This window comes from Meriones unguiculatus, chromosome 5 (genome assembly GCF_030254825.1).
Source record: "Meriones unguiculatus strain TT.TT164.6M chromosome 5, Bangor_MerUng_6.1, whole genome shotgun sequence".
Taxonomy (NCBI): Eukaryota; Metazoa; Chordata; class Mammalia; order Rodentia; family Muridae; genus Meriones; species Meriones unguiculatus.
Window position 1 is genome coordinate 116,147,460 of NC_083353.1, and position 23,749 is coordinate 116,171,208.

At 48.1% G+C, this 23,749-nt stretch overlaps 1 long non-coding RNA gene and 1 pseudogene across 1 annotated transcript in view; both read left to right on the forward strand.

The window, feature by feature from the left end:
* LOC132654299 (uncharacterized) overlaps nucleotides 1-23,749 on the forward strand; it is a 47,938-nt gene that overhangs the window by 2,231 nt on the left and 21,958 nt on the right. The window contains exon 2 of the long non-coding RNA XR_009591971.1: nucleotides 19,516-19,630. This is a non-coding gene — a long non-coding RNA (uncharacterized LOC132654299). The remainder of the gene's footprint in view (nucleotides 1-19,515; nucleotides 19,631-23,749) is intronic.
* Nucleotides 17,416-18,967, forward strand: LOC110548634 (tubulin alpha-1C chain-like; annotated as a pseudogene).

Sequence of the window (23,749 nt, forward strand, 5' to 3'; positions counted from 1 at the left end):
GAACTTGCGAGCGGGTTCCCGGCCCGGAGACACTCGTGTGGAGAGGAAGAGGAGGAAGGGCTGGGTGCTGGGAGGGGGCTGCCTCTCAGGCCTGGGGGAAGGGGACCCCTCGTGCGGAAACCCGCTTGTTCTTGGGGGCGCCATTGGGCTGCGCGGCCAGCTGCTCAGGGCCGCCGCAGGCAGGCCGGGGCCGGGGCCAGCAGCGGTTCCTCCGCGGCCCTCGGCCACGCAGGAAAAAAAGCCGCTTCTCCGCCCCAGCAGCTGCTGACAAGCCGCCCTAGGTGTCTGCGCGGAGCGTGGCCGCACTGAGACAGCTTTCTAGGAAATGGCTGAGGAGGGGCTGGTGAGGGGAGAGGGAGGGTTTGGGTTTAGGGTTTGGCTCTCTCTGCACCAGAGAGGCCACCCTTCCTTCCCCCCGAGGGCTCCTGGGTCCTGCACCCCTCAGGGTCCTTTCCCGCGGGGGCTCGTGCCTCGTCCTCCAGGCCAGGACGCTGCTGGGTCGCCTCTGACATGTGCTCCAGAGCATCCTGTGGTCAGGGCTGTTTGGAGAGGGACGCGGTGGCGTTTCCTCCCCCCCTTCCTCCTCCCACCCCGCATCTCAGCGTATTCCACTTGGGGAGGAAGGGGCGAGGAGGGCCCAAGTGCCCCTCGCAGGGTGGCCACGCTGGCACGTGCAGAAAGTATGGCGTGGGCTGCGGCTCTCAGGGCACATTGAGGGCCACTGAGTCCCTCCTTCCGTGAGAACGGGGGCCCGAGCAGGGGCGCCTAGAGCTAGCAGAGGCCTGGGGCCGGGGGTGTGGGTGTGGGGGGGAGCCGGCGTGCTGGGAGAGCTGCACCCGTGGGCTCCCTGAAAGGCCGGAGAGGGGAGGTGAAAGGGAGAGCGCGGGAGGGGAGGGGGTGCAATAAAGCGGAGGTGAAAGCGATTAACTCCGGCCTTGGACCAGCCCCTTTAAACGAGGGTGGGGCGGAAGGGGTGGGCGGGGGGAGGGGATATCACTTTAAATGGGTGAGTAAGAGTTTGGGGCGCCGTCTCCCCTCCCTCTATTTGCATAGCCAATAGCTCTGGGGCTCCTGCTACTGCGCGCTGATTGTTACCGGGCAGATTACTTTTTTTTTTTTTTTTTTAAAGTAGGACGCCTTCCCCGCTACATCAAAAGGAAGCCTAGGGAGGGCGGAGGGAGAGTGGGGACCCGGGCTGGCTAGGGCCGCGGAGGGGCCCTGGCTCCTCCGACCTTATCAATGGCAGCGGGAATTAGTATCCAATCTACTGCATGTAAAAGAAAGGGGAGGGAAGGGGCGGGCCAGGAAAATGTCTAATTGCAATGGAAGCCATTAGCTTTCGGGAAGGAGAAAAAGAAAAAGAGAGAGAGTGAGAGAGAGAGAGAGAGAGAAAAAAAAACTCATTGAAAAACCCAAGTTGCAAACTTAAAATGCAACAGTCCGGAGCCCAAGATGACACTTGGCTTGTGCGCCGTCCTTCACCTGTTGATTTTAATCAAGATGAGCTTCCCGAATAGAGGTTTTTGGCGTCGTCCTGGACAGATAACGTGAATTTGCCTTTTAAGACCTCAGAAAGCAATGACTTGAACTTTCTCCAGGGCCACCTCGGAGGGGCGGATCTGACACCGCTCCTGGACAGGAGAGGTGGACTGAGGTGTCCATTCGCCCCGACAGAGAAGCTCAGAGGCCGCCCAGCCTTGCCCCACCACTCGAAGGCTAGCCACGCGGGGTCTCCTCCGCACCTCCAGTGAAGACAGCACCGGGAACTCGGGGGCGGAGAAGAGGCGGGTGGTCGTCGTCGGGGGCTAGCCCACCCGGAGGACTGTCTGGGTGGCAGGCAGGTCCTCCCATCCCCGGAGCCAGCGGAGGGCCCCTCGCCACTGCCCTCCCCCACTCCTGGCTTGGCAGTGAAATTCCAGCGGGGAGGGGACCCTGGGGGTGGGAGAGGTGGCCTGCGGCGGGCGGAGGGCTGCGGAGGAGGAGGGTCGCGGGACGGAGGCCCCTAAGTCAGGAGACTGGAAAGTCAGAGCTCTTCCCTCGTTGAGAGGCTTCCCGGCACCTCTTCCTCCAACTGCTGAGGGTTCCCGAAGGTGAACCTCGCACCGAATCCGTGCCCAGCACGTGGGGTGCGGCGTGAGAGGGTGCGGTGCTTGGCAGCGTGTCTCTGAGGGGTTGAGACTTGGAAACTGCGTTCTCCCTTTCGGTCGCCACTGAGACCACGTGTTAAAAATCTTCACTCCTTTCTTTCTTTCTTTCTTTCTTTCTTTCTTTCTTTCTTTCTTTCTTTCTTTCCTTCCTTCCTTCCTTCCTTCCTTCTTTCTTTTTCTTTCTTTCCTTCTTTCTCTCTCTCTCTCTTTCCTTTCCCTCCCTCCCTCCCTCCCTCCCTCCCTCCCTTCCTTCCTTCCTTCTTTCTTTCTCTTCTCCTCTTCTTCCTCCTCCTTCTTCTAAATAAAGTGTTCCAGCTAGTATATTGGAGAGGTCATTACTGCCTTAGGGGCAAATGTACTTATTTTCTTGAGTGTGGACTTGGGTGTGTAGAAGCCCGAGTGTGCTCTGCTTTAGGGGGGCCGGGATAATAAGAACAGGAGTTCCCCCTTCCCCCCTTTTTAAACCCGTGAACGTGGAAAGATCCTTTCCTGGGTAGGGTCGGTGATGAACTTGCACCAAACGTGCGTTTCCCCGGACTTTTCTTCCTTCCAGGGCGCGCCCCCTCCCTCTCGCGCCTAGCAGTTTCGGTTGGAAGGTATACAGAGCCTGTGGGTGCAGCCGGCTGTGGTGTGTTTATGGGCATATTTCGGCAGGAACGTGCCACCTAGGCACACATTCTTAACAAGCTCACCTGGCGGATGCCAGCCGGCCAGGTGATCCTGCGGTCGCCCCCAGCTTGGGGAGCCGCTGGTTCGAATCCCGTCACCTCGGAGCAGCGCCGTCCAGGTCCAAGAATGGGGCTCATCGCCTCCTCCCTAGCTCCCCCTCCCCCACATACCCACGAAGGGCAGAGCTGTGTTCGTGCCACCGCGCGAACAAACGGGTGGTCGGGCAATCAGACCTCCAAGACCCGAAGGTTATTTAATGCAGAGCTAAGTGTGAGGAGGGGGGAGGACACACAAACCAGGGTTAAAGTGTGAGAAAGGAGACAGGGGTCGGGAGTAGCTGGGATACAAGAGACTGAGAAGATGGGTGCAAGGACCCAGGCTGGAGGCTCCAGCGCCCGGCCCAAGCAGCTCCAAGTGGGAGAGCGCACCCAGGACCCTCCCCCGACAGCAAGCCTGGAGCACAGTCACTCGGCCCCGTGCACCCTAGCGACCCTCGGGTGGGTCTCAGCACGGACCCAGGAAGGGACCCTGCGGCAGCAAGTCAACTGGGAGCGGTTTCAGAAGCCCGGGCCTGCAGCCGGCTCACCCACCTCGCACCTCTCCTTTGGAAAAAAAAAAAAAAAAAATTAAAGACCCAAACTTCCCCGTCTTCCTGTCTGATTCAGCCTCAGGACACGCCTTCACCCGGCCGAAAATAGCCCTGGAAACGCTTTTGGTTTTTAAAAGTGAAATTTGCCAGTCGAGTCTAGTGGTGGTGGGGAGGGCGGGGGGGGGGGCACCGGGCCGGCGGCGTCGGGGTGGGGGCGGGTGGGGGTTCTGGTCCCACCCCGGGGCTCCCCGGGGAGGGGACTGTGGGGCGCTGGAACCACGCCTCCGCTTGGGGAGCCACCACGCGGCTTTTTCGCGGAATTTTGACGTCACCCGCATGTGGGGGGAAGGGGCTGGGAGAGCGAGAGGAAGCGGCGGGGGAGGGGGCGGCGCTGCCGGTCGGGGCCCAGGCCGCCCGGCCGCCCTCAGGGTCCCCGGGTCCCTCAGCCCTCGCCGGGTGCCGCGGTGAGAGCTGCGCCCCGGCCGCAGAGTTCCGCTCCCTGCAACCAGCCATCCCTCACCGCGGCTGGCTGCCCCCCCCACCCCAACACACACACTGATTTATATTTATTTATTTTTTACTTTGAAATACAGATCCGCCCTTTGCTCCAGAAAACAACAACAACAACAAAAAGCTGGTTTCTTGGGTTTGCGGTCCAGTTCTCCTGGTCCCTGAGATCCGACCGAGTGTCGCGGTTGCTGGTGGCGACCGCAGCCCGGGCCTCCCTAAGTCCGTTTCCACCCGGGGAAGAACGAACTTGTACCTCCCCCCCCACACCCCCGGGAACAGGGCTCTGTGTTTACCTTCACACGCGGGTTTTTTTTTCCTCCCTGTCTTACCCCCCACCCTCCATCTCAGCATCCCCCGCATCAGCTTCTACGCTGGCGACGCGAGGACGCCCCTGGGCACGCACGGGGACCCCCACCCACGCGTCCTGGCCGCACCCACGGCTAACCTGTCCACCGACGCTCCCGTGGAGGGGCGCGGAGACACGGGCCAAAGCGCGGGGCCGCCCCCCTGCCCACCCGCTGGACACCCGCGTGGCGCCCGCGCCCCCGTGGATCCTTCCCGAGGGTCTGTGTTGGGGGGCTGAGAGCTGCGGGGGGAGCCCACGCACCTCCGTCCCCCCCCCCCGAGTGGGGGCGGGATCTTTGCAATCGCTCGGTTTAGAGGCGGGGGGGGGGGGGGCTGAGGTGTGTCACTGTCCTTGGAGCCTACGGTGATTGTGAGTGGAAGCTCACATTCAGGGAGCTGCAGTTGGGAGAGAAAAAATACCACCGGTCTCTGGCTTTTTTTTTTTTTTCAACCTTATTGAGGTAAAGGGGCTTGTGGGAGGAGCCAGGGGCCTCTTTGAAATGGACTTGATGTAGAATTATTTGTTTCAAGAGTTAGGGGAGTTTTCAGTCTGAATCAGAGGTGAGACTTGGAAAGGTTTCTGTTTTGGAGATGACAAAGTGGCTATGAGCAAGGCTTCCTTGCTTCGTTTGAACACATTCTCTCTGTTTTTAACTTATCATTTAGCTCTTTTTCGTTTAATGATTGCTAGTCTGACCCAAGCAGCTTTGTTTTGATTCTTCTGGGGCAGGGGTGGAAATATAATTAATAAAGATGTCAATAATTGCTTTTGAGACTCAGTGTGAGGGACCTGTATTGAAGAATGGCTCTTGTGACGTGACAGATGTGGTGAACATTTACTTTGTGTGTACAAGGGAGAAAAAAACAGAAAAAAAATTATTAAACATTTTTAAAAGAAAAATGCTAAAGGAAATGTTTTAAGAACCTAAAAGACAAATATCCTTTTTACATTTTCCTTCAGCTTCCCTTGACACTTTAAATTGTGGACATTATTTGTAAAACATTTAACACTGCCACCACCAGATTTTTTTTTTAAAGCAAAAGTCAATTTTCTTTTTTCTAAACACTTTACTTCTGTTCAGATGCAAGCATTTTCCCCTGTAAAAAAAAACACCCACTGTTTTTTGGTGTGATTGAATACTTTGATTTCATTGTATTATTGAGCTATGTATCAGCTACAACCAAATTGCAGCCCTATAAAAGGTTCTCATCAATATTCTTTATTTTCTCTCATATTTTTCAATCATTAGTCATAAGGACTGTTAAAACAGTTTACCCACAATGTCACAGCACACCAGATTCACTCTTTAACTTCTCCACAATTAATTCATCTTTAAAAAGTGGAAAAAATTAATTTCTTCTTGAGGTTTTTAGCTTTTCCCTTTTTTTTTTTTTTTCCTCCTAGAGGCAGGTTAAAATTCATTTCTAAAATTATCTTCTTGGTATGGTTTTGCCAGCATTAAAAAGAAAAAAAAATAAGGTTGTTTTCAAAGCCTCACAGTCTTCAAAATGCTCATCTTTGGAGATGTTGTGCTTTGGAACTGTCCTGGAAGGGTGCAGTTTGTGACTGGGCACTAAATAGCCCACACTAGCTGCTGCTGCTCTGAGGAATGCATGTCCTCTTTGCTCAGCTCCAAGTCAGGGCATCTGCTTTTGCATGACCTTCGCACAGTGAATGCCTGTGTGCTATGCAAACAAGTCTGGAGCAGAGGGGTTTATATGGGGGATGAAATTAAAGCAAAAACAAAATCCAAAATTTCTTCTGCTCTCAGGTGTCTCATATCACTCTCTTCACGGTGGTCCTATCAGCTGCAGATCAGATGACTCTTTGTGACAGGCAGCTCCTTCAAGCCCCACATGTTAGTCATGGTGATGAGGGACAGTAGTGAGTCTAGGTCTTGTGCTGAGAGCATGCAGGAGCCTTCACTTCTGTGTTTTCAAAGTTATCAGCCAGGTTTTTGTTTGGGGAAATAACAAAAACATTCAGTTCTGACTTTTTTTTTTTTTTTTTTGAAACTACGTCACCCACTACCTAGGTGAAAGTGTGGGTGGTGGTGAGGAAAGAGAGAAAATCCACACCGAATTTTAAGTGAGAAGATTTCTTTGCCTCATTTCCCGATCCTTGTTCCTTTATCATGCCCACGTATGTTTCCCTTTGCTTGAGCGCAGCCAGTCAGTGCAGTGGGGGAATGCCAACGCCAGGACTCAAGCCCTACCCTAGTATCAGAAAGATTTTGTGAAGCAGAGGGTTTGGGTTAATTTACAAGCGGCTTCCATCCCATAGCCACCAATTGATTCAGGATTGTGTGACCTTACTGTTTTAAAAACAACCAGCAACAACAGCAGAAACCAAACAAACCCAAACCAATGATTTTCGAGGGCGGACGCTTTCCTCGTGATTCTCATCTGCAGGCTATCCTGTGAGGTCTTGAGTTCTCACTGAGGACCTTTATTTGTGTCAGGTGCAGCCCATGGTCCTCGTTGTCGGATAATAAATGAAGAACTGGCTTCTCTGCCCTCTGCTCCCTCCAGAAAACACGGTCTTCTGTTTTCTTTCGAGAATAAACTATTGTGTTTAATTTAAAATTTCCTTAGCAGTATATTGAATAAGGCTCCAATTTACTTGCTTCGGTACAAGAAACGTTCTCATAATTACCCTTTGTAGTATAATTACCAGCGATCTAGCAAATGATCTAAGTGAGTCGGGAATGGAACGCTCGTGAAATTTGCTACAGTTGAGATGAAAACCATACTTACCTCGAGAAACCAGAGTCAGACCTCCCTTCCAGTCGCTGAAGACTGCCTGGCAGACCCTGTTTCACTCAGCGGAAGGCAAGCATTGATCTGGACTGTAGATTAGATGCAGTCTTGCTCAGGGCTGGACCTCCTGAGGTTTAGGGCAGTCATTGAATATGCCTCCGTGTTCAGGAGTTTGCTGTTGAAACTCTATATAGCATCTGCCAGGCTTATTCATGCTGAGAGATCACATATGTGCTGGACTGATAACATCATAGGTCTATGTGCAAATACAGTGGGGCATGTCCGGGGCACGATTTGGACCTGTAAGGTAGAACTTAAGTGGTCTTAATGGATGAGTTGACTGTGTAGAGATTTCCATACATCTGGCTTTTGCGCTTCATCTATTTGCTTAAAACTGAATCCTTCCAAAAAGTTGAACCCAGTGATAGGTATGGAAGGCATAATGGTCGCGTAGCTGGTAGACAATTAATGTGTTGGAAGATGTGAAGGAAAAAGATTTGGCTGATAAGCTCCTGACCCCAAGAAGTGACTCCATTCTCTATTGATCAAGTATGGGAAGGAATTAACATACAAGATAAATGAGTGGTTTGTTTTTGTTTTTGTTTTTTAATAAGGGAGTAGTTCTGTTTTGTAGTCTGGTTTTCTGATACGTACAAAGCCTGGAGTCAATAATAGTGAAACTATAGGTCAAGAGTTTAGAATGAAGTTCTGAGCCGAATTGAATAACTTGTAGCAGGGAGATGTAGTGTCTTCTCTTTAGAGCGAGTCCAGGAACTATTACCTGGGTTACACGGTGTATTTAGAATTCCATTCTGAAAACATGCTCTTAGCTATGTTCTTAATTTGTAATCTATTAGGGGTACAGGAGGGACCAGAATGGAAGATCTCAAACATTGTAAACTAGTTGGTTGTCTATCAGGCTCCTTTGAAACTAGTTAAAGACAGACCTGTGCCCTTGGTCCATCATTCTGTGAACATCCATTTTTCTAAGTTGCTGTGTGTCTTGGGGTATCTCCTTCTCCTGGCAGTTGACAGGGAAATAATTTGTGTGTCACTCCTTTTTGGGGGGACGGGGGTAGGGTAACTTGTGGTGAAAGTAGCTCATTTTGTTACACCCAGACACAGCCAAATATATAAAAGACAGTCTTTTATTATTATTTATTTTTATGTCATGTGCATTGGTGCTTTGCCTGCATGTTTGTGTAACACTGTCAGATCCTCTGAAACTGGAGGTACAGATAGTTGCCAGCTGCCATGTCGGTGCTGGGAATTGAACCCAGGTCCTCTGGAAGATTAGCCGGTGCTCTTAACCACTGAGTCATCTTCCCAGCCCTGTAGAAAATCTTAGTAGCTTGCTACTATCAGCAGAATGTGGTCCTTGTCCTTGGCAGCATGCAAGTGAAACAGTGCTAGCTTGGAGGTCAGAGGTCTCCTATTCTGGCTCCTGGTGTGCCCTCAACTGTGACCTTACGGTTGGTGTCTGTGATCCGTAGACTAAGTGCATCCGTCCACAGAATCAGCTGGTTGTAATAACTGATCTTTAAGCGCTTCTTCAGTTCTGCATTTCTAATGACACCTCTGGCTTTCTTTCTTACTGTCACATCAAAAAAAAAAAAAAAAAAAAAAAAAAAAAAAAAAAAAAAAAGGATTCAAACCCACACAGCATCTTTTGCATAAACCATCTTTTACATAAATATTTTAAATGGTACCAATGTTCTCACTCCCTCACTAATTGGAAGCTGTTTACCTTCTTTGATATCTGGGCTCTTTTCATTCATTTTTTACCTGTTGTCAGCTGATTGGCAGTGGTGTCTGTCTACTTCCCAGACGCTAAGATAAAATCAAATCTTAAAGTATGAGCATATATGGAATATAGTGTTACTCTAGGATTCTTAAGGAACTCCTGGCTAATTCAGACAGAACCTGTCAGAGCATATACACCTGTTTCAGAATTGGTTCTAAATTGACAGCCTCTTCCAGGTGATTAAGTGACATGGCTAACAGCCTTTGTGGGGCTCTCTACATGAGGCTCATTTTGAGCTGCAGGAAACCCACATTGGGTCTGTTGGTTGCAAAAGAATGGCACAGATGTCACCAAGTTGCACTACTTAGAGAGGATCCTTTGTGCTTTCTGGTACACCTTAATATCTAGCAATGTGCAAGGAAACTCTGCTGGGTCCCATTTTTCTCATTCACTTTTGATGCTCTGAATGAATCACAAACTCCATTTGTTTGGGTTCTTTGGACTCTAGTGAAAGCCAGCAAGGTACCAGTTCTCAGAACTACAAAGTTCCCAGAACTACAAAATTATGGGTTGACATGTCCCCTTTCAGTGTGGTTACAAGAAAGAGAGACATATTATAGATTAAATCATCACATCTGGTAGAGTCTCTAAATACTTCTCTGTAAAATTTCCTTGGATTCACAGACTCATGGAAAGAGTGCTGGCCAGTGCAGTTAACTAGGTCTCCTTCACGATAATGAAATGCTGGAGGCAGTTTGGTTTGTAAGTGAAGAGAAGGGGCTGTTGGGCTCATGGTTTTGGAATGTCATAGCCTCAGATTAGGCAGCCCTTTTGGTTTTGCCTTTGCTAGTGGCAGCACGGCCTTGGGAGACTATGTGTGAAGAGTTTAGACTGTCATAGAGGGGGAAGAATGAGAATATGAGTTTGAACTTCACAATCTCTTAATGAGAACATGCCCCCAGTAACCTAAGAACTTTCTCCGAGTCTGAATTCTCCCCCATCACTCATGTAGAGACAAAGACTTTAATCATAAAGGAGGTTTGGGGAACACTCATATCTCACACAAGCCACAGCCCTGTGCAGCTTGGAGCCAACTTGGGTAAGATCATAGCGTTTTAGGGGTGTCTCACATCATACTCCAGTCTGTCATGCCTGCTCTTTTGGAGCATCCCAGACACGAGTCAGCGATGAAACATTTCTGCTGAGGAGGAGTTCATGTCCTGGAAAGGGATCCCATGATAGAGCAATTTTGTGCATTTTTTTTCTTCTTGGATGACAGAGGATGTTCCCTGAAAAGCCAGAGTTAGAACGAGGGTGTGCATCTATTTATTGCATGCACAACCCTAAGCTGGCTTCTTGGTTTTGTAGCTTCTTCTCAAGAACCATGTGACATTCAGGTACCGAGGTATGGGAAATGATTTCCTAAAGGTCACATAGCTATTCAGAAATGGAAGCCCCCAACTTCCTGACAATAAAAAAGTGTAATTACATCTATCTATCTATCTATCTATCTATCTATCTATCTATCTATCTATCTATCTTGTGTGTGTGTGTGCACGCATGCATGTATCCATGTGCACATGTATGTCTGAATGCACTTGCCATGACCCGTGAGTGGAGTTAGTGGACAATTTATGGGAGTTAGCGGCTCTCTCCTTCCACCATGTGAGTCCTGGGACTCAAACACAGGTCATCAGACATGGCAGCAAGCACCTTTACTCACTGTGCATCTCACAGGTTCTCCCTGACAATGTCTATCCACAAGGGCTGCCTTTTGTCATGAAAACATGGCAGAACAAGACATACCCTTAGTTTCGACTTCCAGTTGACCAGGTACTTGTGGGTGCAAGTCCTTCATCCCATCTTCTCTTTTTAGGTATCATCCCAGTGCCCTCAGGCTGTCATGCTCTGGATTCTGCTCTTCACTGGTATCCATCTTTGTGTGTGTCTTTGCTAATGTATCCCTAGTGAAAAGGAACAATGGAACAATGTTCAGAACCCACAGACCATGAAGGCAAGGCTAGAAAACATGAGCCACTATGGTTACCTTCCTGGTCCTGTGTTCCTGGGCAACTCAGCATCCAGGACCACTGAATACACTACTAGAAAGAAAGAAATGATTCTGCCCTTTTGTCCAGGGTACTTTCAGAAATGGAACCTAAGATGGCACCCATTTGTCTATTATAAATGGGTTGAACTCAACCATGCATCGTCTTACAGCTTCTGTGTTCTGTGGCCCCAGGGGACGGTCGTAGAGTCTCAGTAAGAGACACCAGCGTGCCTTATTCCGGGAAAATGAACCATTCTTAGTCTTGGACATTTTGTGGTTGTTCCGAGTCAGGGTGATTGTGCAGTTGGGCAGCATGTCTGTGTCTAGGGGCGGGACTTACCAGAGCTCCAGGCTACTGTACACAACCCTGCCCTCTGCACTAGCCACCCCATTACTCTTGCAGCCCAGGGGCAGCACAGCAGCCCCATCCTCCTCCCCGAAGGGTAACAGCAGCAGCAGTTCTACTGTGGGTTGGGTGGCAGCACTGGCTTAGTGGGTAGCAATGGGGCAAGGAGGGCCAAATGGTGGCTTGAGCCTCCCAGCAGCCAGAAGAGCATCCCTACTGTCAAAGACATGCATCTTTGTCTGCCACGGGCATGCCTCATAGCAGCATCTCTAGTTCTCCTTCTCTCTACCGTTCCATGATCCTCTTTTCTAATTCCATGAACCTAATTTTTAAAAGCATCTTTTAAAGATATTTTGAGACATCTCTTAAAAGAGGTTTTTTAAAAAGGCCATGTGTCATGACAAGTGCATGCATAAGACCTGCCTTTTTTTTCCTTTTCTTTTCTTTTTTTTTTTGTCCTTCTGAAAATATTGTGTGCTCTGTCCCTGTGTCTTCCCATGAAGCATCCCTCTGTTCACCATCACCATGGCCACTGACTCAACAGCCACTGTCCATGTGGTTTAAACCAGTCCATTCTAGAATCTTGAGTACTTACCCTTCAATGACAGGTACGAACGGAAGCCCTTAGAAGATACACCATTCCAGAAGCGCAGATAATCTTAAGCATCCACTCCAGTGCTTTCAACTTGCTTTCAGCAAAGCAAGGTGAGTACTTTATGGAGAAGTGCTATGTATTTTAATGACTTGATATTTACGCTAATGATTTATTTGCTGATAGCATCACATTTCACCAATGTCTCTATGGTGTGGAGGTTTTTAAGGATGGATCTGTTTTTACAGAACGTTAAGGCTAAGATGCAATATGTTTTAAAATGATGTAGGCTGTGTGCAAACAACTCAAACAAAGGAAGCACCAAGTCCTTAGAAAGCCAGCCCCAGCAAGTGTCTGTTCCTGCTCTCACCTGCCATTCCTCCCTGCAGAGCTGGCAGGGCAGCCCGCCTGCTCCTGAGAACAGGGAGGTGCAGGCTCCATACAGGCTATCTTTATTTAAACAGCGTTGCCATCATATTCTCATCTCTCTTGTTTCTTCCTGCATCTGTTCTGCTGGTGACTCACCCTCTCTGGCTGACCTTGGCTACTTCTCATTGCTCACTTCTGCTTTAAGTGGTGTTTCCCCATTGCCCGTGACTTTTGCCTCCGTGTGCCTTTGTCTTTGTCTTCTCTCCTCTCCAACCTTTTTATTTTTACCCTCATTGACTTTACCTGGCAGTTCTACAGAATATTCATTCTAGAGGCTTTCACTACTTGGTCTCATTCAGCTCCTGCTCTGTCCAAGCAGAAACTCACTGGCCCACCCTTTAACTCTTCAACTGCCTGGTTGACATCAGCTTGGACAGATTAGAAGGGAACATTGATGATGATGATGATGATGATGATGATGATAAAACAAAGTCAGGGGATGAGGTACCGTAGTTTAGTTGTCTTTATTTATTTATTTATTGATTGTGTGCGTGTGTTTTGGGGGTGGGGAATGTATGCTAAAGCACTTGTGTAGACATCACAGGAAACTTGCGGAGTTGGTTCACGCCTTCCACCACGTGGCTCCTGGGGATTGAACTCAGGCCATCAGTCTTGGCAGCAGGTGCTTTTACCTTTTATCTACTCAGCCATCTTGCTGAACCTGTGTAGTTTGAGTCCCAAATTCACCCCTACAGGTCCCAGCCAGTGGTGCAAATGGAGTATGGTGAAACTTAGGGGAAGAAAGTTAGGTCACTAAAAGAGACCCCTTGAAGGATATATTGGGATCCCAGTTACCTAGCCCCTCCTCCTTCTTGGCCACCTCGAATACCAAGACACATGCTGCCTCACCACAGACCCAAAAGCAGTGGGAACAAAGGATTGCAGGCAGAATCCTCAGAAATGGAGAGGAAGCCTACCTCCTTCAAGCTGAACAGCTTAAGCTGACTGGCATGTGTGCTGTCCATACAGAGTTCTGTGAAGCCATAATGCATTTCTTTCTTTTTAAAGATGTATTATTTCTTTCATGCATACGAGGGTTTTACTTGCATGCGTGTGCACCATGGGTATGCCTGGTACCCTGGAAGATTAGAAGAGGGTGTGAGAACCCTAGAAAGGTGAATTACAGATGTCCTGGTGCTGGGAACCGAGTCTGGGTCCTCTGCCAGAGCTATCAGTGCACCGAGCCTGGTGTATTTCCAAGGATGTAGAAAGCCAAGTGAATGGCTATGTATATACTTTGGAAAAGCTTGAGAAGGGCACTCACCTTTTCAGCCGAGGACACAAGTGACAGTGACCTTTAAACAGTGTACCAGATTGCTGAAGGCACGCTACAACAGACAGAAAGTCCCCCTACAAGTGGTGGGAGACACATATTGGCTCAGACTATTTAAAGAACTGCCTGTCTGACCATTACCTGAACACAGAGAAACCAGACAAAGCCTTCGGAGACTGTAGATGACCAAGAACATGGACTTTGCACACTCGGTAGAGGAAAGTCTATTAGAGAAACCCAGGGAACCAACAGTTACCCAGCCAAGGTTGGGGGCAGGTGAGAGATCCTACATCAGTGTAGAAGGTGGGCAGAGATTTGAGGAGGACACCTGACAGCCATCTCTGTTCTCCACACACACACATGGGAACATACACGTGCGTACAATTGTGGCCAGGTGTGCATGCACTCATATAACCGCACAAACACAGGCATAAATAAAAAAAGTAAAGGAGAAATTAAGCTATTTCCAGATAAACAAAAACTGACAGTCTTTATTGCTGGCAGATCTCCCCGTACAAAATCCCAGCAGGAGGCTAGAAATATGGGCCAGTGACAACACACATGGTTGGCACACAAAGAGGTGCCATGTCAAATGTCTAACCCAGGGAGGAGGGAAGGGAGAGGGGTACATATCGAGAGCTCTTGTAGCTTTAATGGGGAGACACTAGGCAGTAATTCAATTCCACACAAATAAATAAAGACACCAAAGTGTAAGTAAACAAAAATAAAATATATGCAGATTTTTTCTTTTATATAAACATTTTCTTCTGATTTAATTAGTATTTATAAAATGTCACTGATGGTATAATGTATAAAGATGCAATTTGTATAATAACAGCATGGAAGAGAATAATTTTGCCCTGGTGTAAAGTTTTTTTAATGCTGATATTAAGCTGGAATTACTTCATGCTGTGCTGTTGTAGGATCTTAATTGTTAACGCCAACAATATCCAATAAGAAAACAAGTGAAAAACGTATCCATGAGATTAAACAATAAAATAATTCAAATGCTATAAAATATCTGTTAAATATAAAATAAAACTATGCTGGGGAAAAAGAAAAAAATTCGCTATTTCTAAGAATGGTGGGACAAAAGGCAAACATGAATCCTGCCTTAGAAATAATTACACTAACTATAAATGGACTAAACCCCGTAATCAAAAGAAAACCGAAATGTAAAGAAAACATGCGACAGATATGATATACTGCCTGTCAGGGACATACTTTTGATGCCAAGAAAAGTAAGTTTAAGTGAAAAGCTGGAGCCTGGTAATGTAGTTCAGCAGGTGCAAGAACGTATTCACAAGGTCGTGGGCTCAGTTCCAAGTATCATTAAAAAAGGTTGAAAGATGGAAAAACATACACATGCAAACAAAGAAGAGGTGGAGTGGTTATACTCATGCCAGACAAAATAGACTTTCCTACAGGAAAGGGCATTTTACAACGATAGAGAGGTAAATTATCCTGGAAAACCTAGCAATTGTAAACACACATGCACAGAAACACAAATCTGCAAATTAGACGGGAAAAAAAATTGTGTGTGGCAAAGCTTTTCTTTTCTTTTTTTTTTTAATTCCTTGGCTTTATTTTGTTCCCTGGAACTTACACAACGTAAATCTAAGTATTATATGACAAGACAGAGTTTCAAGAGCTTGAAGCCAACCCTTGTCTCCTTTCTTACTTTCGATTTTCATGTTACACTAGCCCTATGAACATTTTCCTAAGATATAGCTACATTTTTCTGTGAAAAGAGCTACTGTGGCATTAATTAGAAGAGAAGACAACATTCACAGAATCTCAGAGCTGGACATAAACTAAGATGACCTTATTCAAATCTATTTTTGTAGATGAGCAGTCTGGGTCCCAGGGCGTTTATTCATTCACCTGCTTAGCTGAATGCCATGATTGTTGTCCAGTTTTTTATTACATTTTTCTTTTCTGATAGGGTTACTGGATGTTCTCTTTTGTGTGTTTTCCTGGGGGTGGGGAAAGAAGTGAGAGAGGGGAGAATTCTTAATTTTAATCATACTGACCTTTTTAAAGATGTATGTATTTTTAAACTTTTTTATTGTTTTTTTTTTGTGAGTTTCACATTAGGTATACCACTCCTGCTCATCTCTCTGTCCCTTCATATCCACCCTAACCACCTCCCCTCAAATAACACTCACACACACACACACACACGGCATAGAAAACATCTCATCATGGAAGCTATTGTATGTCACAGTGTGTCCCACAATCTGTTTCTCTGCTCACACATCTTCACTTGCTAATGTTCATTGTGATGAGTCAGTGATGTAGTCCAAGATCTCTGGCTTCTGTGAGACCATCAGTATTGGATCCTTACCAGGTCTCCTCCCGGTTATTGTCCTGTGACATGGAGATCCTATGGCTTTGGATCTAGAGGACTGGCCCTTTCTGTGCTCCAGCAGTTCACAGATTTTCATGGTTCATAGTAGATTTTGGGCTAGACCAACCAAAATCCTGGGTTGTAGCTGAGTCAGTCAGCCTGCTATCTCTCTCACATCTGCCCCACCAGGGAAAACTCTCCCGCACTGCTGTGGCTAGGCCATCCAATGCCACCATCAGCAGGGGGCAGGGTTAGCTTTCCTGTTCTCATGCCCTTGGGGCTGGCTCATTTGCACCCATGCCTCCAGAGCCCACTCCACTGGACTGCCCAGTCAAGGCACAGGACCCACTCTCCCAAGTGTGGCAGCCTTTGAGAAGCTGGGCCAGCCCTCCCACTCTTGCACCCTTGAAGCTAGCTATCACGGCCAGCTCCACTGTGTTGCCACTGGTGAGAAGTGGGGCCAGCTCTTCAGAGTATTGCAGCCAGTGAGGAGTGGGACCTGTTCTGCACAGTCCAGAGACATTCAAGTGGTCCCCAGCAGCTTGGGACATCCCAATGTTCTCTAGTGGTAATATGAGTCACACCCATCAACACCGACCCCTGCTGCTAGGTAGCCACTGACTCAAACGTGGCTCTCCGTGGCAGCTTGGGTTGGGACTTCCCCAAGGCCACCGGCGGTGGGGCTGGCCACTCATAATAGCTGGGTGGCAAGGCAGTCCATCAGTGTCTGTTTATCTTCTTCCTTTCGCGCTGCACTGGTAATAGTGGTAGGCAGGGCTCTGTTTGTCTGTGGCCCGCCTGTGCCAACGGACAGAGGGCAGGACGGTGGGCATCTTTCTCCGCCCGCACTACAGGGCATGGCAGAACAAAAGTCTGTCTGTCTTCCTCCTCGTGCACTGCGCTTCCTGAATTTGATTTGATTTGGTTTGATTTTTATGGGTCCTAGGCATAATACAGCATTGACTGGCAAGCAGGCATCAAGCTAGGGTGAAAAAAGGACCACCCTCACTGGTGAAAGAATATCACCACCAAACAAGCTGTCTCTTTGCCCATTTCCAGGGGGACTTCTTTTTTATTTATGGATAGATGCATTTCTCTAGCGTTCCCTAGCTTGGACACCATGGACAACAACGAACAGGCTACTGGAAGTGCAAAGGGGGAGGTGAAAGGAATCTTGGGGTACTGGAAGGATGCTCACTTGGTGACAAGGACTTATTTGGTAGGCAGACAAGGACGTCTGGTACCATGCCATTCCCACCCTGTTACAGCTCTATAAGCCAGTGGGTCTTGGAACCATCTCATTCTTAAATTGTAATTTTGTCTTTTAATCATGCATGTGTGCGTTTGTATGTACATATAAGTGGGTGTGCCTCTGAAGGCTAGAAGAGGACATTGAGTCCCCGGGAACTGGACTTCCAGACAATTGTGAGCAGCCTGATGTGGGCGCTGGGAACCAAACCCAGGTCCTTAACAAAGGCAGCCAACACTCTCAGCCACCGAGCCACCTCTCCAGCCCCCTTCTTTTCACCAAGGTTTCCCAACTTCAGCTTCTGGTTCCTAATCTGATTAGAGCTGTCTTGTGGGGGAAGTGAAAACAGGGAGTTTGCAAAAAGCTTGTCTAAAAAGGGTACCTCAGTGGAAGGAAGAGCTGGAACCCCAGGCCGGGCAGAAAGAAGATAAAGGGGATGCCGGGCCAGATCCTAAGGAGCTGGATGAATGCAAACAGGCACTGGCTGCTGAGCCTAAGGTAGCAGAACCCTTTTTCTTCATGTTGGATGAGTGAGCATAAGAACGCCAGTGGACACTTCTCCCCCAGACTCCTTGGCACTGTGCTAGTGGGAGCTCCTCATCATTCTCTCCTCACTCCCTCAGTTCCACAGACCACTTCAAGGACTAAATGTGTGTGAACGTATCTCCATCCATGTTGGCCAGGCTGGCATCCAGATCGGCAATGCCTGCTGGGAGCTCTATTGCCTGGTACATGGCATCCAGCCTGATGGCCAGATGCCAAGTGACAAGACCACTGAGGGGGAGATGATTCCTTCAACCCCTTCTTCAGTGAGACAGGCATGGGCAAGGTCATGCCCTGGGCAGTGTCTATAGACCTGGAGCCCACAGTTATTGATGAGGTTCAGACTGTTACCTACAGCAAGCTCTTACATCCTGAACAGCCCATCGCAGGCAAGGACGATGCTGCCAATAACTATGCTCGTGGCCACAACACTATTGGCAAGGAGATCGTTGACCTTGGACTGAATTTGCAAGCTGCCTGACCAGTGGCATGGGTCTTCAGGGCTTCCTGGTTTTCCAGGGGAACTGGCTCTGGCTTCACCTCCCTGCTGGTGGAGTGCCTCCCACAGAGTTCCACCACTGTGGTTGAACCCTACAATTCCATCTCCACCACTCACACCACCCTGGAGCACTCTAAGTGTGCCTGCTCAATAGATGAGGCCATCTATGACGTCTGTTGTAGAAACCTTGACACTGAGTGCCCAACCTACACTAACCTTAACTGCCTTATTAGCCAGACTGCTTCCCTCAGATTTAATGGGGCCCTGCATGTTGATCTGATAGAATTCCAGACCAACCTGCTACCCTCCGCTTGCATCTACTTCCTTCTGGCCACATATGCAACTGTCATCTCTGCTGAGAAAGGCTACCATGAGCAGCTTACAGTAGCAGAGATCACCAATGCCTGCTTTGAACCAGCCAACCAGATGGTGAAATGTGACCCTCGCCATGGTAAATGCATGGCTTGTTGCCTGCTGTACCATGGTGATGTGGTTCCCAAAGATGTCAATGCTGCCATTGCCACCATCAAGACCAAGTGTACCATCCAGTTTGTGGACTGCTGCCCTACTGGCTTCAAGGTTGGCATTAATTACCAGCTTCCCACTGTGGTGCCTGGTGGAGAACTGGCTAAGGTCCAGAGAGCTGTGTGCATGCTAAGCAACACCACGGCCATTGCTGAGGCCTGGGCCCGACTAGATCACAAATTTGATCTGGTGTATGCCAGGCATACACTGTGCACTGATATGTGGGTGAGGGCATGCAGGAGGGAGAGTTCTCTGAGGCCCGTGAGGATGTGGGTGCCCTGGAGAAGGACTATAAGGAGGTTGGGGCAGATAGTGCTGAAGGAGATGATGAGGGTGAAGAATATTAGCCTATGTGCTGCAGTTTTACACTTGTGTTGTCTTGTGTTTGTCCTGCACTATCAATAAAGGTGGTACCATTTTTTTTTCAAGATTTATTTATTTATTTATTATGTATACAATGTGTGCCAGTGCCTGTATGTGTGTCAGTGCACCAGAGGAGGGCACCAGGTCTCACTATAGATGGTTATGAGCCACCTTGTGGTTGCTGGGACGTGAACTCAGGACCTCTGGAAGAGCAGACAGTGCTCTTAACCTCTGAGCCATCTCTCCAGCCCAAGGTTGGAGAGATACCATTTTAAGTGTGTGTGTGGGGGGGGAGAGCTCCACTTGGGACACCGTCTTGGTGGACACTGCATATTTGAGGGATCACCTTGATAAGTGTGGTTGGGCCCTGAAGTGTGCAGGGTGTCACTTTTCTGAAAAACTCACCCAGACCTCCATGGGTTGCGCTTGTCATTGGTGAGAAGAGAAGCTGATTCTGGAAGGAGAAAAGAGATCAAAGTAGTGGGTGACTCCCATCTAGAAACTAAATACTCTCCCTTTATCTCATTCCAAGAATGTTCCAGCAATTGGGGAAGAAAACCCTTGCCAGTGTTGTTCTCTTGGGAGCCAACAGTGCCAGCTTCACTCCACGAGTGTGGGTCTTCTGAAGCCAAGACTTTGCCTTCCAGGTAAGAAAGATCCCAGATAACTGGGAAAATTACTGGTCTCTTGAGGGTGGCACAAGGAAGAGACCCAGGTCTTAGAGATGGACCAGTGGACGTGGCCAACCTCTGGACTACACAAAGAGAGTTCTGTACATGGCAGTGTGAGTCCTGGGACCTGATGCCATATTTCTAGGCCGGAAGTAGCCCAGGAGCAGAGCAGTGGCCAGGATCTGACCACACACCTCCTTACTGGCTTTTCATCCCCAGCAGAATCCAGACTGGCAGCTAGACTGAGCCTTGAGCATGCAGGCACTGGATCCTGGCAGCAAGGAGTCCCAGAGCCTAGATCCAGAGTGATTCTCCTGGGAAAACACCTTCCAGCATAGGACAAAATCCTCATAAAGGCAAGATCTTCACGTGAGCATGTCTGCCATCATCTGCTTGCCTGGACACACTTTTAAGGAAGGTGAAAGCCATTAAAGGAAGTGAACACGGGCTCAGGGCATATGGGAGCATCTAAGTAATAGAGTAGGTGTTCAGATGGCTCTATAGTCCCATCCACTAGAGAGGACAATGGTCAATAGTTGTATTTATTATGTTCTTAGGAACCGGTTCCCAGACCTCTCTCATTTCCCAAACTGCCAATGGGAAAGGAGCTGAAGGCCCTTTCTCTCGAAGTCACCTGAAAGCATCCATGGCATTGCCTTCCTTGGATCGCCCACTTCTCTGGGATTTGGCTCAACTTTTATTGCTCCCTAAGATCCAGTTCTCAGCCCATTTTGTTCTTTTGGTTCTTCTGTAGGCCTTTGGTTCCCTCCATTGATGTCTTAATGCACCTCTGGACTCAGACACCAGATAACTGGGAGAAGCGCTCTCAGCTTGTCTGTGTTTGTTAAATTTTGTGTTTCTTTGAGAAAAAAAAAATGGATGCAATAACTTAAAAGGGGAGCGTTTATTTTGGCTCATGGTTTCAGGGGCTCATGGTTGGCCAGGAGAACATGAGGGTGATGGAAGCCTTTAGAAGAGGAACTATTGATCTATCTCAAGAAATCTGAGAGAAGCCATACCTCAGTGACTTTCTCGGCTCATAAAGTTTCTAGAACCTTCCAAAACAGCACCATCAGCCAGTGACCAAGCAATCAGGGGCAACCCCACACACACACTCCATAACAGTGATACATAGGAAACTTAGGCATTGCTTTACTCCCGGGAACCTCACTGATATCACCTTCCCTTGCGTGGGAACCAGCTAAAGCCAGACCTGCACACCATTACTCCAGTCCTATTGAGTCTACTCCACACTCTGGGACCCTTCCTGGGACCTATGTCTTGGCCAACTCTGCATAAGTGCTGTAAATCCAGCCATAGTAGCATTGTGTAACCTCCCCGTGGCTTCCTCAGTTATAAATGAAGGGAACCAGCGGCACCTCTCCCAACTCACAGGCTCTTTCTGTGATGGATGTGATAACCCGAGACATAGCATGGCGCCCAGGGAAGCAGGGCTCCGTGGATGGAGGGTGAGTATGTACTGGCCAGAGCTGGTCAACAGAATCCATTGGTCTTGCCACGGAGGTTGGGTCAAAATTGAGTGTGTGAACATGACTCTTTCAGAGTGACTTACAGGGCTTCAATGGTGAAATTCCCACTCGAAGCCTGGCATTCCTGAACCCCTTTCCTTCTTAACTAGGAGGACGCCATGTAAAAACAAAGTGGACCTCCCCCATGCAACAATGAGGCAGAGCTGAGAAATTCAAAGGCGCTGGAACATAAGGCTCACTTAAATATCTCCTACAGTCACCACACTCAGAATTTCCATTGTTTGAACCGATGAAATATGAGGGTGGCATCAGCAACTCTGTTAGAATTAAAAGATAAATTGTAACTGAAGATACCCCAACTGATACTGTACGTGTATCGTTATCACTGGCATTATTTCCGTTACTACCTTCCCGTGTAGGTCCAACCCTTTGCCTTTTGCTTTGGAGCAGAAACCAGCTGGCTAAGCTCTGACGCTCTGCCCCTGACTGCAAACACATTGCCCCATTCCATGCTGTTACTATGTCCCATGTCTAGGACTTGAAGCCTGCCCTTACGCTTTCGGGCTCAACCGCCCCTCTCCAGACACATTGTGAATCCTTGATCTCCAGTTTGTGTCAACGTTTGGTGGGTGGTGGAGCCGTTGAGGTGAGGCCTGGCTGAAGGAGTGGTTCAGTGATGGCCTCTGAAAGTTTTATTCAGCCCTGGCTCCACCCTGCACAAGCTGCTTCCCAGACTGAGCTGTGTGAACAGACTCTGCCTCAGGTTGCTGCTATCACAGATGGAAACACTCTACCCTGGGTCCCCTACCCTGACAGCCTGAAATTTGAGTGCTGGGATTAAGGGTGTGTGCCACCGTGCCCGGCCCCCTTAAACTATTTCTGTTGGGTGTTTTGGTGTCTGTGAGGAAAAAAACGTAACTAAGACAGATGTCTGGAGGGTTTATTGAGTATAGGCAGGTTATGCAGCTTTCACACGTTGAAATGTTAAGATCCAGTCATGATGGCAGGCACATATCTATGGAGGAAGGTCAAGAGTTCTAGGGCATCTTTGGCTGCATAATAAGGTCAAGGCTAGCCTGGATAATAAGAGTAAAAAAAAAAAATGCTGCCTTCATATATTCAAGTAATTCTGGTTTAAAGAAAATTAAACTAAAACTCTTACACAATGCCCCATGAGTGTGGCTTACACATGAAAGATGATGTTAGGCTCTAATCAGCCAGCCCAGACTGAAAAATAGGCTTTGGCTTAACATCAAGAAGTTGGTAAATAAATGTACATTAACTTCAAATAAAAAGCTCAAGGTATGTGTGATTCACTCTTGATGATATCTTACTCTCCTAACATTTTCAGATAACCTACTTCTTTCTCAATCACATCAGAGGGACCTTTATGGTTTTTGGGTTTTGACTGTAAGAGTTTAAAAACCTAAATGAGATCTTGCCAAACATATTCTGCAAATTGGTGTTTCGCAGTGAGCAATGGTCTCTTGACATCTTTCCATGTTTCATTCATTCTGTGTGGGATGTTTCTCAATATTGAGAAAGTGTCATAGCAACTTCTTGGATTTAGTGGACCCCAAAGGGGTCCTCCCACACTGCCGTTTCCTTTTTTTATAAGTAAGGCCTCATTGAGCCTTAGGGCCTTCACTTCCCTGTGCATCTGAGTGTATGTAGATAGAGAAAGAGCTCATGGTCCTTATACAACTTCTTAAATGGCCCAAGAAACAAAATGAACACCTTGAGATCCTGTATTAGTTACTTTCTTCCCTACTTAAATAAAGTGCCTGGCTGAAGCATCAGAGGGTTAATTTGGGCTCACAGTTCTTCTGTCATGACCAGAAGAACACGGTAGAAACAGGGTGAAGTTGCATGAATTGCTGGTTGCTCACTTCTTGGCACATTTGGAACCAAAGACAGGAACTCTAGTCCTAAGCCCACTTCCTGCTTCATCCTTTTCATTTGGTCTAGGACCACAGCCCTTGAGATGATGGTACCCACATTCAGGGCAGGGCTTCCTTTCACAGGTAAACCTTTATGGAAACACCCTCACAGATACACCCAGAAGTGAGTCGCCTAGGTGATTTTAAATCCAGTCGAGTTGGCCATGATTAGCAGTCACTGTCTGTCTTGTGTAACTTTATAGTCCTTTTGGAAGTGGATGACAAATACATCATTTTGACTTCACTGTCATAGTGAAGTTTTGACGACGACTCCTCCTCCTCCTTCTCCTCCTTCTCCTTCTCCTCCTTCTCCTCCTTCTCCTCCTTCTCCTCCTTCTCCTCCTTCTCCTCCTTCTCCTCCTTCTCCTCCTTCTCCTCCTTCTCCTCCTTCTCCTCCTTCTCCTCCTTCTCCTCCTTCTCCTCCTTCTCCTTCTCCTCCTCCTCCTCCTCCTCCTCCTCCTCCTCCTCCTCCTCTTCCTCCTCCTTCTACTTCTTCTTCTTCTGTTTTTCCAGACAGGGTTTCTCTGTGTAGCCTTGGCTGTCCTCACTTCGTAGACCAGACTGGCCTCAAACTCACAGAGATCCACCTTCCTCTTCCTCCCTAAGTGCTGGAATTACAGGTGTGTGCCACAGCGCCCAGCTGGAGGCATTTTTATAATTAAGAT